General features: G+C 33.3%; 1 long non-coding RNA gene across 1 annotated transcript in view; it reads right to left on the bottom strand.

Annotated features, from left to right (window-relative positions):
- The window catches only part of LOC143541440 (uncharacterized), a 288,504-nt gene that overhangs the window by 147,944 nt on the left and 124,626 nt on the right, over nucleotides 1-15,934 (bottom strand). The gene's annotated exons all lie outside the window — the stretch shown is intronic.

A 15,934-nucleotide genomic window follows, 5' to 3' on the forward strand; every position in this document is an offset into this window, starting at 1 on the left:
GTATGAAAATTCCATTAGAGATAGGTGAGTATCCCAACTACCACCTAAATCTATAACACAAGCACGAAGCATGTCTACCAGATTTCGAATTGTCCTTTCACTTTTTCCATCCGTGTGCAGGTGATATGCTGTCAGTTTAAGCGTGTACCCATCGCCATTTGAAAACTTCTCCAAAAGTTGGAGGTAAAACGACTGTCTCTGTCAGAAATCATGGATAATGGCATACCGTGTAATGATACAATATTCTCAACATACAGCGGTGCTAACTTATCCATATTGTACGATTCTTGGATTGGAATGAAATGGGCAGACTTGGTAAGTCTATCTACAATAACCCAGATTGCATCATTTTTACGAGAAGTCTTTGGTAACTTCATAATGAAATCCATGGTTATCATATCCGATTTCCAAACATGGATCTCAGGTTGTTGTAATAAACCTAATGGCTTTTGATGTTCCACTTTGACTTATGAACATGTTAAACATTTGGCTACATACAAGGCAATTTCTTTCTTCATCTCGATCCACCAGTAGTCATCTTTGAGATTTTGATACATCTTATCACTTCCAAGATGCATCATGCATTTGGACTTATGAGCTTCTTCTAAAATTTTCTCTCATAAACTTCCAACCACTGGTACCTAGATTCTTTTTCCTAACTTGAGTATCTCATCATCGACCTTAACCAATTGATTTATACTATCGTTGTAACATCTCGTATTTTCCAAATCCGTATTTTTGTACATTTAAACTGACCTGAAACATTTTTGGATCTTTATTATTATTGAAAATCAAGTATTTATTAGTTTTAAGTTCTCTTATGTTCACTTTAGACCCTTCATGTTTTATATATCCTTTATTTCTTATTTATATCGTAACAAGTTCATACAATGACCAAAACCCAAATTACAAGGACCAAACATGAAAAAATGTGAAACATCCCCTCATACTTGCCGGAGCGCTACGCAGCGGCAGGCCTCGGGTTGGCCGGGCGGCACGGTGGCTCCAGTATGTAGATTCTTAGTCCGATTTCGTTTCCTATCTTGTTTTTGGTATAAAAATCGTGTCTTTTAAGCATTATTGAGTGAATTAAGGTCCAAGAAAATGTATTATAACTAAAATACAAGTCCATACTCTTAGCTTAACAATCAAGAACGAAATCTACAGCTTATTTCATTGATGTAGTCATTAAATAAATATTCGGTTTCCTAAACGAGTAACTTAACCATAATTAGTTTGTTTTAGTGTTTTCTATATAAAGACCCTTATTTCTTCTACCATAAACTTCCCTAAACCCTTAATTTACATGCTCAGCTGTCACCTAACTCTGACTTTCATCAAACTTCTCGGTTTTTGCTTATTTATTGAAGACACAAGTTCGTTTGACTCAACGTATCTGTCGATTATTTCACTTTCCGAGTAATTTGTAAATATAGGAATAGTTCATATATATTCCCTAGTCAATAAGCTTCAATCAATTTCTGTGGTTGAAGAGTGTTGACTGGTCAATTCGTTTAAAACTCGTTAAAGGACAAAACAATCAACAAGTTTGACTTTCGTTTTCTCATACTTCTGATCGGATTCAAAGTTCGGTCCAGAAGATTTTATTCTCGTAATGAAATTTTAAGCCTACTGACCAAAACCCTACTTCCGACTCGTTGTTCGGATTCTGGTCAGTACCAGCTAGCTTAAATCTTAAATATAACACAACTTGAGTTCTAAATGTCTGTTTGGGTTGATTCCAGTCGCAACAAGTTCGTTTTTACTTATATTATCATATCTCAAAACTTCAGATTCTGAATTGTTTATATCGTTTGACATGTAGTGGACGATTCGCTTATGCGTTAACTAGCTTACTCGTATTTATATTCGCTTTTCATTAATCTAAGGTGAGTTTTATCATTCCCCTATTTTACTAAGTTTTCTAAACGTTTTTGGGACATATGCGTATCTCATATTATACATACATATATATATATATATATATATATATAATTAGCAAACGTGTAATTGTGTGTGATTGATCAAATATACTTGTTATGTGCTTACTTGTTTATGTGCACATCCGTGCTCGGAGAGGTCCCACATATCCCCTTGTATTGGGTTCTCATTATTATTGACCAACTCCCAATTCGCTTGGCAACGGTCTTATTATTATTTGTTTATGGTTGATTTATCAGCGCCCGATTCGCTTGGCAATGGTTTAATGGGCAACTTATTTGCTCATGGTTTGATTTCATTACCGCATTTATTACGTTTTAATTATTTCTCTTATTTATTATATTAACATTATTTTATTGCAAAACTGGTGATAAACTCACTCAACATGTGTTGTTGACAAACTCTATTTTCTACGCATATGCAGGTTGCTATTGATTGGAAGTTGAAGTATAGACACTTAGAAAGACCTTAGGGTTTTAATGAAGTCAAACATGAATTTAAATTTGTTATATATATTTATTTGAATTGTTTTGTTATATTTGGATATTGTGTGTATGTTTGAAATAAAATAATTAAATAGATATTGTCACATTTATATTATGATAGTATCTTCGAGCTGTGAGCAATCGGATCACGCCCCGGAATTTCCGCCTTAGGTTGGGGCATGACAATCGTTTTCTTTTTCAGCCTTTATATTCTTCTTCTAGTGTCAACTTCTGAGCTTCTTTAGTTTCGGTAAGTAGATCAATTTTAAGTTCCAAATCTCAAGGCTCGAACTATTTTTGGTTTATCATGTTCTTGTCTACTTAAAGCATCAGCCATTACATTGGTCTTTCCTTCATGATAGACAATCACACAATCATAATCATTAAGTATTTCCATCCATCGTCTTTATCTCATATTCAGCTCATTTTGATCAAATATATGCTCCGGGTTTTTATGATCAATATAGACAGTAAACTTTACACCGTACAAGTAATGTCGCCATAACTTTAACGCGAACTCCAGGTCATGTGTGGTGTAGTTCTTCTCATGAGTCTTCAATTTCCTATAAGTTATGACCTTCTTTTCTTACATCAACACACACCCCATACCTGTGTGTGAAGCAACACAGTATATGGTAAAGTTATCTTGACCTTCAGGTAAGGCTAATATAGGTGCATTTATCAGTTCCCGCTTCAGAGTTTCAAAGGCTTCTTTTTGTTTTGGTCCCGATTCAAATTTGAGAAATTTTTGGGTAAGTGAGGTTAAAGGAATCGCTATTCTTGAAAAGTTATGAATGAATCGTCGATAATATCCAACTAACCCCAGAAAACTTCTAACTTGTGTCGGGGTTTTGGGCGTTTCCCATTTCGTAATAGCTTCAATCTTTGTCGGATCTACTTGAATACCTTTTTCATTTACAATGTGCCCAAGGAATTGTACTTCGGACAGCTAGAACTCACATTTCAAGAATTTAGCATAGAGTCTTTCTCTTCTCAATGTTTCAAGTATGACTTTTAAATGAACTTGATGATCTTCCTTCATCTTTGAGTAGATAAGAATGGCGTCAATAAAGACAATAAAGTTTAAAATTGAAACCCTAAACCTAAAATTAGGAGTCGGAAATCAAAGATTAAAACAGTAACCAAGTTGGAATTTGTAATAAGGAACAAGAAGTATAGATTGAGAGAGTAATTTGGGTGTTTAGGGAACAAGCAGGCAATCGCTTTAGTGAGAGAGGGAAAAGTGTTTGGAAAAAGTTTAAGTCCCCCTTATGTACCAAACGGTTGTCTGTATGTGCATTTCAAAGGGTTTTGTCGTTTGCACAAGCAAGAAATCAAAAGACTTTAAAAACTATTTAAAACCCAAAAAATAACCATGCTCGAGCATAAGTGCAAGTAGGGTTATACTCCAGTATGCTCGAAATCAAAATCACAAGCAAGGCAAAGCAAACTCGGGAAATAAATGTCAAGCACACTCAATTAAACTTTAAGTATTAGAAAACAAATTAAGTATAAAATGAAGCTAGCATGCTTGAAAATACAAAAAGCATAATAACCAAGTATAAGGCTTCATGCAAGCTATCTTTCTCGAGAACATTTAAGTTCCCAAAATCAATAACTTAGAAAGCTCAAATAAAAACACACATCATGCTCATCATTAAGTCTGCTTGTATTTCTCATATCTATGCTTGAAAACACATATCATCATGCTTGAACATGTTAACTAAAAAGGATGCTCAAATACTAAACAACTATACTCGAAAAATTTAGAGCATGCTCGAATGACTTAGATATTCATGTATTAACTCAAGCATTTTAGAATACACATAAGATCATGCTCGAAAACAAAATTCATGCTCGAAAAGCAAAATATGCAGAATACTAACAGTTTCAGGTACATAAACACATAGAGATGATGATGAGACTTATTAAAGAAACATTTAACATAATTTTTGACAATTTGGTGATTGAAAAGCTTATGCACATTCGGGAAATGAGATCAAATTTCAGTTAAGTCAATTCAATACAAATTTGGAAAGATCACAACATGGGATCATATTGACTAAATCACTTTCACATTACTTAATTCTCAGCATTATTTCAACATGTAAGTCATGTTAATAGTTGGCATTTATTCAGTTAGCATGATTTTCATTACATCAATGATATCATTAAGGTACAATTAATGCATCAAATATAAATGGACCCCACTTATCATACTTATGATGGCTCTTATCTCTTCTCAAGGCTTATTTAGTTTTCTCTAGATACCCAAACTTGACTTCAACCCCCAAATTTTTGGTCAAAACATTTTAATGATAGAACAAACTTTAAAACTTTGGGATGTTTTTGAATATTCAAACATTAAGGTTGAACAATGGACTTACATGCCACGCAGTTCGGTCTTACATGCCTCTCATACAAGGTGTTTAGGACTTATAATGATGCATCACCTTGCGTTGTTCTAACTTTAACCCCTTAAGTTTGTAATTTTATCAACTTTTGGTTGATCTTTAAACTTTTAAGCACTTTTGTTTACTGTCATGACTTGAAATTTATCATTTTGGGAGACCAAACACTAACAGTCTTGTGTATGACTGGATATTTACCTTTTTGCCTATCATTTGAAGAGATGTATCTAGAAATGTGCTTACTTCTTTCAAAATGTAAATCTACATTAAACTAAGCGATCCATTATGTTTATATCACATATGCTCTTACACATCATGGAAAGCTACCAAGCATATTAATGACTAAACTCGTAGTTCTTTTAGCCTATTAAATCTATATGTTAGATGCGGATAGTCTTTGCACTATCATTTCCCATTTTAGGTAGGATCACATTTCCACATAAAAATTATGATGTTTCTTCAAAGCTTTAGTCGAATAATGCTATCATATCTCATTTTTCACTCACAAAAAACTTTAGCTTTTCAATCAAATACTTTGTCACATTTTTTTAAAATTTTTTGTTTTATTTTTCTGAATAAACTATGAACAAACTCAAATAAAATAAAATCTTTTTGGTTTTTCTATAAATGAATCAAATGAAATGAAAATCTTTTTATGTTTTTGATTTTAATGACACATACGCACATGGTCACATAAAATGCAAACAAACAAAGACAGATATAAAATGAAGCACATATCCTTAACTAGACCTCATCAAAACTAATCATTCCTAAGGCCCTTAATAGATAGTTGAATCTGGTTTTGTCCAGTGGTTTAGTGAATAAATCAGCTAGCTTTTCACTAGTCTCAACCATTTTCATCTCTATTAAGCCCTGTTCATTACAGTCTTTAATGAAAAGATACCTAGTTTCAATATGCTTCCTAGAATGATGCATAGGATTTTTCACAATGAACATCACAACAGTATTATATATAAAAATAGAAGTGTGTAAGAAATTCAGACCATAATCCAGCATTTGGTTTTGAATCCGTAGGACTTGTGCACCTCAAGCAGATACAACAATGCATTCAGATTTCACAGTAGAGATGGACACTATGGTCTACTTCTTGCACTGCCAAGTACTAGTTTGTTCCCTAGGAATAGGCATCCCCATGTTGTTGATTTCTGCTTAAGTTGCTCCCATTGATATAACGTTAAATATATAATTCCTGTGTATAGTTTGTATAATATTTTATTAGTTTTTGTTCGGTTTTTATTAGAAATTGTATATTACTAACATATTTGAATAATGTAGGTTCCGGAGGTTGATCGTGGTTAAAAAGGGCGAAAAACGAGCTAAAACAAGCCAAACCGAAGAACCGGAGGATCAAGAAACGAACCGGACCGCATCAGAATTTAACTGGACCGGACCGGTCATGTAACACCCCGACTAAAGCGGAAATGCCCGAGTGTGACGTACAGATTGCTCAAAACACATGTGACACTATTAAGAGACAATATTATCATTAATTGATTTAAACATCATATACACAAGTTTGCAACCAAAGAATACAAAGAAATATAAATACAACTAATCATTTAATCCATTTGTTTAAATAACTTAAGTCTATTGTCTTCTTCAAGTATCATCCTCTAATCATGGTACATGTAACATATGTATAAAATAATGTCAACTATCTACATAGTTGGTGAGTTCTCACAGTTTTATATAAATACATAAAAATCATATAATTCATGGATAAGTGATAAACGAGCAAGTAAAGTCCTTTCCAGTTGGTATTAACCAATGTACTCGGGTAATCGCTCAAGTAAGGTCCTTTTCAATTAAGCAAATAAACGCCTTTTGCGTAATAAACGAACGATTAACCGAACGGGTCGGGTTATGACCCAGATATCTCGGGGGGGGGGGGCATTTATAAGTGATATACGATCTATACAAGCTAAAATATTAGAAATATGGTCTTAGTTTGATAGCAAACAAGTTAAATGAAAACATGCTCGTTTAACCGCCCGCTATAGATTTAAAAGCGAAAGATAGTTACAAACCAAGCATTGTATCATCCGTTAAGCCGAAAAAGACTTACCAAACACTTATTTGAAATGTTTTAAGCGATCCGTGAAAATATTTTTGATTTTTACAAACATATAGTATGTTTTTATAATTTTACACAAAACTAGCCGAAAAACACTCGTTTTCGCGCTATTTAACGCACCCGATAAGTTTTTTAGCGCCAAAAACCAAACCCGAACTAAATTTGGACCGGGATTTTCGTATTTGGGCTTGAGGAATCAGAAACTTGGGCCAAAATGGGCCCAAGGTGGGCCCATATAATCTCGATCGCAATTCAGCAGACCCCCCCCCCCTTTAGTTCTTTCATATTTAAACTAGATCCAAGATATTTTAACATCATTTCCTTGAAAATTCTGGACACAACTTCTTCTCCAGCCAAAAACAGGAAGAAAACCTAAGGTAAAAGCTTAAATAAGTAGCTTTTGAACTTGTTTAAACTTGTTTAATACCATAAAAACATGTCTTGGTTACTAAAAATCATTCCTAACCGTGTAAAAATCCCAAAAATGGTCCATAAACATGTTTTGATCATACACATGGTAAGGAACCTTTTTTGATAGTTTTTTTTGGCCATAAACACGGATTAAAGGGTTGAAACGACGTTTTTACGGTTCAAAAGTTCGTTTTTGTGCACTAGCTGAAACCCTAACTTAAGGGCTGTTATGTTGATGAAATATTGCTTGTTTTGTGATATAGGACTTGTACCTATCTTGCTTAGAAGCACAAGAACCTGAAAACTTGATTAAAAGGTCGGAAACGAGCCAAACCCGCTAAGGTAATGCCGAAACACTCGCTTACGGGCTATTTAGGTTAAGGTTGTTATTTGCATATTTTTAGGACTTGAAATTTTTCAGGGACATCAGGGACCATGTAAATGAGTCCCTGTTCAAATTTGGTAAATTTTCGACCATCCGAGAATATTTGGCGAATTTATTACCGAATTGGGACGTTTATTTGGGAAATATAGCTAAAATACTTCAAAAATTATGAAATTTTTCTGGGAACTCAGACTTGATGTATTTTGATCACATATGAATTTTGGGATCATTTGGAGAATTTTAAAGGTGTTTTGTTTATTTGCGTTCGTGTGAATTTTTACAGCCGAATTTGGGCCGAAAAGAATATCGCACGAGCTTTTTACATTCTGGAATTGATACAGGTTGTTTTGGGGCATTATTTGAGTATTCAGGAATTTTTGGTGAATTTTTGGAAATTTTTTGGGGTAAACGGACGATTTTCAGATGAAATATAGCTGATAAAATGAATTTTTATAAATTAATAAATCAGTAACTAAATTCCAGAAATATTTTTATAAAAATCTACATATTTTAATTGATAAGTGGTTAACTTTTCATAATTTAATTATTAAGGGTAATTAATTATGCTAATCTAAATATTAAACAAATTCAGTTTTTATAACAACCGGCAAGTTCGCGACTAGTGAACCTGCGGGAAAATCAAAACACCAAGAGTGATCAAAAATCATATGTTTGGACTAATTAAGTGAAAATGAACTTTTCTATGAGAAACCTGGACAATCCGGGTGGATTGTGCGCGTTTCTTCTCAAATCAAACTGAATAAACGAAAACGGGCCCCGTGGCTAATCCGGGACCCCAGTATGTGATCTTTCTTTATAACTTAATCATGTTATTAACCAATACATTTACCCAAGCTTATTTTCCCATAACTGCTTTCTGAACGCGTAAACGAACAACTTGGCCCAGCTGGGAAAACGGGAGTCTGAGCCAAGTTCGGTTTTAAGTATTAGACATTGAACAACATCACAACCTAAGCCTATTGCCACTTTCTGGGCGTTCCAGCTACACCCAGATTAGTTATACAGCCCAGTTTAGTATTGAGATTATAGTAATATTAAAATATTAATATTATTATAATATTGATTATAGGAACTACTGATAGCGGACTGAACAAACCACGAGTTGATACAGTACTGAATATCTACTAAACCGTGAGTTTCATGACCCCACTTTTAAACTGTTTTACGAACTTTTGGGGTGAAAAGCATGTTTGATTACATATACATACCTGAAACATGTACTGATGTGAATTATTTAAGTGCTAACACACGAAAGTCCCCACGATCACAGTGATTAACTTCGAGCCGGTGGCTTGTGAATAGTACTATTGGTTTGACAAACCCAAACGGAATCGGCCTGGTTTCCGTGTCACATAGCGTCGTTTGCACATTACCATATTTATACAAACAGGCTATGTAGTGTTAGACATAGCTACCGGGGCATGTTGTGGGCGGAAAGGGGCCACAGTGGTTGATTGAGCGTGGGAAATGGAGGCACGCAGCACGAACAGTCCAGGCTTCACTGTAGCTTAGCATAATTACATCACATACATCATTTACATACATACATACTTCTTTCATGATTACAAGTGCTGAATTGTGAATACTCATTACTGTTTTCTTGAAACTCGTGAAACTCACCAACTCTAGTAGTTGACCCGTTTTAAACTGCTTTTCAGGTGTACCTAAATTGGAATGATTTGGTGATCTGTTATTTGCCCAAGATGTCCGGTTGATGCTATGTGAATAGAGGCAAGGATGTTAGTAGTAAGAACGTTTAGTTAACAAACTAGTTTTGTTTGTACCACCTAGACTGTAAAACAATGATAGAATGAAGAAATGTAATATAATGTAAATTAGTTTGTAATGTTTCTTTATAAACAATGTGTTGATACCAGAGGTGTCTGTTACATTCCCGTTTTACGCTTCCGCATTGTGCTAGTCGGGGTGTGACAGCTCTTGTGTTTGATTTTGCGATGATTGGCTAGATATTATAGACATGGTTGTAAAAATCACGCCTAGGCGGCGAGTACTCAACGAGTAATACCCGAGTAATCCCCGCCTAGACCGAGTTCTCGGTGAGCCATCCTCGAGCATTCTCCGACTAAGGCCGAATACTCACCGACTAAGGCCGAGTACTCCTAACTTCCTAGTCGATCGCCTAGGGTCCGCCTAGCGACTTTTGCAACCTTGCTTAGGCATATGATGAACCTTTGTTGATGTTTGATTTTGATTTGGGATTTATTTTACGTTATGGTTTTATGAATTAAGTAAAGGTTTGATTATGTTTAATTGATGCATATGTGTGCTTAGGATTGCTTAATTTAGTTTTATTATTCCATAGTTGCGTTGATTATTGTTTGTCAAATGATAGGTTGCTATTAGGTCATCTACTTCGTGCTTTTGACTATTTTATGATTGATTTCGAATAAGATCATTGGAATAATATTATTTACTCAAATAAACCTAAGTGTGCTGCTAACCTAAATAGCTGTAAGATGCTAGGTTATTGATAGGTCTTTGCTGATCAGGATTGCTAGATTTAGTTTTTCGTAAGAAGTCCGTCTAGATTTGATTGATTAACTTTGGCTATCGAGTCAATTGAACATATTAGACTGCCTTTGATTTATGCGATGTAAGGTAGGATTTCATATAAAGGAACTTGTTCATAACTAATTAGGTGACCAAAAGGAAATTTAATTTCTAAAACTGGTGTGCATTAAAACTTATTAGAACCCCATAGGTGTCTTCTTGAGAAGGGTCAGGGGTCCTGTTCGGATTTTCTTTTAAGTGTCTATTTTACAATCCTAGTTCCATAACTAAATATGTTCCCGGTTAATTGACAACTGAAACTTAAGAGATTCTAGCCTTGGTAATAATTGACAACTAAGTAAGTCCGTTCAGTTTTATTTCATAATTATATGAGTTTAGTTTTAGTTAAGTCAAGGGTAGATATGTTTTTTCACTCTATCTTTACTATATGAGTAAAGTGCTAAAATAATCCCTGAGGTTTGGTCACGTTTGCGAATTTCATCCAAAATTTTTTTTTTCGTAATTAGACCCTCGATGTTTCCTAACCGTTGCCAGTTTCGTCCAAATTGTTAACTCGGTCTAAATTCAACGTTAACTCAAGGGTGTTACTGTCCTTTTACATGTTTGTTTATATTATTATTATTATTATTATTATTATTATTATTATTATTATTATGTGTTTGTTCGATGACATAGATAACATCTCACGATTTTTATTTTTGAATCCAATATAGTATCCGTTTGTTTATTCTTCTTTATTTTTAATCATATAAAGGGTTTAGCTTGGTGTGATAATAATAATAATAATAATAATAATAATAATAATAATAATAATAATAATAATAAACATGTAAAAGGACAGTAACACCCCTGAGTTAACGTTGAATTTAGACCTAGTTAACAATTTGGACAAAATTGGCAATGATTGAGAAACATCGAGGGTCTAATTGCGAAAAAAAATATTTTTTGATGAAATTCGCAACTGTGACTAAACTTCAGGGACGATTTTGGCACTTTACTCATATAATAAAGAAAGAGTGAATAGACATGTCTACCCTGACTTAACGATTCAATTTAACGGGATTAGTGATTTGGATGTAATTGGCAAGAATTGGGAAACGTGGATGGTCCATATGCAAAAAATAAACTTTTTGGATTAAATTCGTATTTTTTTTCAAACCATAAGAACGAAAATGACACTTTACTATTTTACTCTTTTTTATATGTATAAACTTATTATTGATCTAATGTTTTCAGGCCCGCAGGGCAAATGTTTAAGTTTAATATGGTTTAAGACCAAGTTTGAAATCAATATATTTAAATCTCCCCTTTCTTCAAAAGTTTCGTGATATCCATGGTATGTCGGAAAAACATCTTGATTCTTATCTTTTATCTTGTTAAAATGACATATTCCTTTCAATTTAAAATAAACCATTCTCTATCTTTTTTAATCTAATGTGAGTCTTGTAACCTTGTTTTATCTTTTATGTGATGGACCATTTGGATCAACTTGGGCTCCTCTTCTTTTCATGGGCTAATCAGATTTTGTAAGTAATAAGTCAGACCAACTTCTTTTTGGGTTATCCATTGCGGCATCTGTTAATTTTAAACAATATATAAACATCATATACTTATGTATTGTGTTCTTAAAAATAAAGTGTTACATACAAATAAATGAGATTGCATAATTTAAGGGGAAAGATGTGTGTGGTTATAACTGCAATGCTCGTCCGAAAACCAAACTCAAATCCAACTCATGTTGGTTTTCATCTAACTGATTGTTTGTTTGAAAAACTTCAAACGCAAATCCAACTTACATGGAATATGATACAATATGATATCATATTATATAATATGGAAACAAGATTAAATATATTTTATTCTTAACATGAAAACAGTGAAAACCAATTTGCTGTTATTATTATGTTTTTTTATAGGTGTTTGCTGCTATTTTTTGTTCATATTTGCTAATTTTCGATTGTGAGACGTTATAAGTATTTGCTAATTTATATTTTGTTGTTATTATTAGATTTTTTCTTTTGATGTTATAAGTATTTGCTGTTATTATTTTGTTTGATTTTGATTTTTTTGTTGTAATTTTTAGGGTTTTTTTTGTTATTATAAATCATTGTTTATGTAAATCGGTATTGTAGTTGGTATTGTTTCTTACGTTCTCATTTATTTATAAATTGGCATTATTTTTTACGTTCTCATGTTAATATTAAAATGTACATGAACCTTCCGCATATTATATGATATAGGATCATATAATATAAATGTTTGTTTTAAGACTTTAAGCAACTTCTCCTACTCACATAGAATATGATACAATATGATATAAAATGGTATTTTATGATAACGTATGGTATGGTATGGTATGGTATGGTATGGTATGGTATATTGGTATGGTTATGATATTATTATATAATTATCATATCATGTCAGGGAATCGCTGTGTGTGTGATAAACTTTGTTTACAAAACCACAAGCGTCGACATAGTGGTCGTCACATTTTATTTAGTTGCGTTCAAGACTCCATTCGCAGGTTGTACATTCTTCACTTATTAGATCGATCGACAACTTGTTGCTTGACATTGTTAATGTCCGAATCTTTTTGTAGTCTAACAAACCGATCTTCCAAAAAGGTCCATTTTGATACATTTGTGCTGTATATTTATGGAAATTTTTAATATTATTAACTGTGCGATCGATGATCGATAAACTTTATGCTAAAGCAAGTTTGATTGTTTTGTAGAAATTAGGTGGCCATTTTTATGTGTAATAATGTTCTTGTCCAGTCGTTGTTTGTACACACATAGTTAGATCTGTTTAATATACCTTAATTGCTGCTCTAATTAACTAGTAAAGATTTGGCTTGGAAAGATTGGTGATTTTCATAAATAATTTCTTAGTTTCAATATAGTTATTTTCGGCTTCGTATAACTTCTATTTGATCCACAAAAAAAAATAGAAATGATTTGCTTCGGTTTTGCGATTATAGTAGGGGAGTTTATGGTTCGGTTTAAAACTGTGAAACCATCCAAGCCTGTTATCAGTTTAGTTTCACGATTTGTTTTTTTCTAAACCTTGACTCAGTTGGTTCGGTTTCAAAAGTTAACAGTTGAATGAAAGGTTGAAAATATTGTGTGAGAAATTTGAGTTAGACCACTTAAAAAGGGGCATTTTGTTTTGATGATAATAATAATAATAATAATAATAATAATAATAATAATAATAAAATGAGGGTTTGATTACTTATTTGCAGAGATGTTAGAGACAGGAGTTTATAAAGCTACAACTTACCATGCTTCTGGGCCTCGTCATTTCGCCCAAATTGGGGATGATTTTGTGACACAATATTATATCACTCTTTGCATTTATCCGCCAGATACTTGCAAATTTTATAAAGAGGATAGCGTCATGTCTCGTACAAAATTCAATGGAACGCGTTCAATAACAACTATCAAGGTATACACACAATCAAGAAACATTTGGCTTTAGAGAGAACTATGGTTTCTGTCCATATGGTTTGCTCAAATATGCTATATTCCAAATAAGTTCACGAGATGGACAAAGTTGCAACTCCAGGGACGGAAATAGTAAATTTTAAACTTTTTGACTGAAATAGTAAATTTGGACTAACCACAAGGACGAAAACCGCAGTCTTGTCTTGACTTGATGAGTAATTAATTAGTTAGTACTCACACCATTATTTGGTTATGATGTATCTTTGCTCTATGGGTGTATAATATATATTTTGTGTTGGTTCAGGAAATTAAAAATGAGCTATTGGATTCTGAAATGAGGAACGCGACTGTCGTTCTACTCAGTGTTCACTCTCAAAAGACGATAGCGAAGTCGATTCTTATTGGTGTGACAGGCTTATTAAGCGAAGATGGCAAGTCAAAAAGCTTCCATCAAACTTTTTTGTTGGCACCACAAGCTCGTGCCTTTTATGTGCAAAATGATTTCCTTCGGTTTACTGACATGAGCAATACACCCATTGGTATGTATAGTGTTTGCCTTGTGTTATCTATAAACTTCCATTTCGTATATTTTTCTTGGTCACATCTCTTGTTTTGTTTCGCAGAATACAATGAGGTTTTAATGAAAGAAAAATATTCGAATGTCGATCAAACTAGTGCGTCCATTGCTCCTGTGGCAAACGGGTTGTCCTTGTCCACTGCAACTCGAATAGGTAGCCTCTATTTAACAATAGGTGTTGGCATTGACTTTTCACTAAATTCTCTTTTATGAAATGTTGCAGCTAAGACGATCTTAGTGATGGACTTACCACCAAATGTGACACGCAAATCAATAGCCCGTGCAGTTAAGGAATTCGGGCCCGTCAAGCACAGGAACATCCAAATTAGAGCATACGATGTCTGATAAGCTTATTTCGCTATGTTATGTCTAGCAATGTTGCATTATAAAATTCTGAATCATTAATATTTTTTGCAGGACGATTATACTTATGCTTTTGTGGAGTTGAATAAACTCGGAGCAGCAAACCTAGCCGTTCAGGTACGCACTTAATAAAGTTTGCAAGATTGCATTATAAGTATTATTGAAGGTTAATCTTGAATATTAATAAAGTTAAGGGTTTATCTTGTTATGTTTTATTTTAATGAATTGAATTAGGAAAGGTTTCGTCTTGGAGTGAACAATTCTGAGTTTTGTTCCTTTGTTATTGCAGATTGGGTCTATTGTTGTAGATGGGCGGGAGTGCCTTGTTGAGCATAAGGAAAGTCGTGTTGAAGATTTGTGGTAGAATGTATGTGCCATCATAGTTGGAGTGGAAGTGTTTGATTATTAATCCAACCTTTTAGTCTTGCAATTTTCATTAACAACCATTGGCTATGTGTTTGTGTTTTATTAGAGCCTTGCTCCAATTTAGTATTTATTTCTTAATTTCAAACATAAAAAAACAAATTGTTAGTCTATCCCGTTCTCTTTTAACTATGACTACTTTTTAAGGAAAACTTTTATTCTTACAATTTTCATAAAGTCTTATTTGTTCTAAATTATTTTTATTTTGTGTCAGTGCGTTATTATAACTAAAATGTATTACATCTGACTTTACAACGAAACCAAATAGTCAAAAATCAAATTCTGGCGACTATTAACTGAAACCAAACACGAGGAAAAATAATTTCCATTGGTTCGCACAAATAAATTCAAATTTATTTCCTTTTCTTTGGTATATAAAAAAATAAAATGAACAAGTTAAATTTACAGTCACGTTAATATGAATTGACCATATATTAAAACACTAAATAGTACACTTGCATCGAAGCTAGGGCCACTAAATGAGCCATGTTCATAGGTTGACGGTCGAATCTGACATTGACTGAAAAGGTTTATACGAAATAGTCACACATACTAACTCGAACACGGCACGTATTTTTACAAGCTGGCACGAGCGGGACCATTTAACCAGAAAAAAGAATATGTTTAGCATTTTTTTTTCATTATTGTTTTGTGAATTAATACTTTAAAGTTCTAAATTTATATTGTTTTACTAACCAATTATCTTTAAATCCAATTATTTTTAAACTAGAATTTTGATATAAAAAATCCTAACAGTTTTAAGTGATTACATAAAACATATTTTAAAAAGGGTGACACCGTGAACCCGCAACGCTAGGTTGACATGAACAAGACTCGCTTAGCT

This window comes from Bidens hawaiensis, unplaced genomic scaffold (genome assembly GCF_021521415.1).
Source record: "Bidens hawaiensis isolate Kalapana, Puna unplaced genomic scaffold, B.hawaiensis_p1.1 tig00012594_1, whole genome shotgun sequence".
Taxonomy (NCBI): Eukaryota; Viridiplantae; Streptophyta; class Magnoliopsida; order Asterales; family Asteraceae; genus Bidens; species Bidens hawaiensis.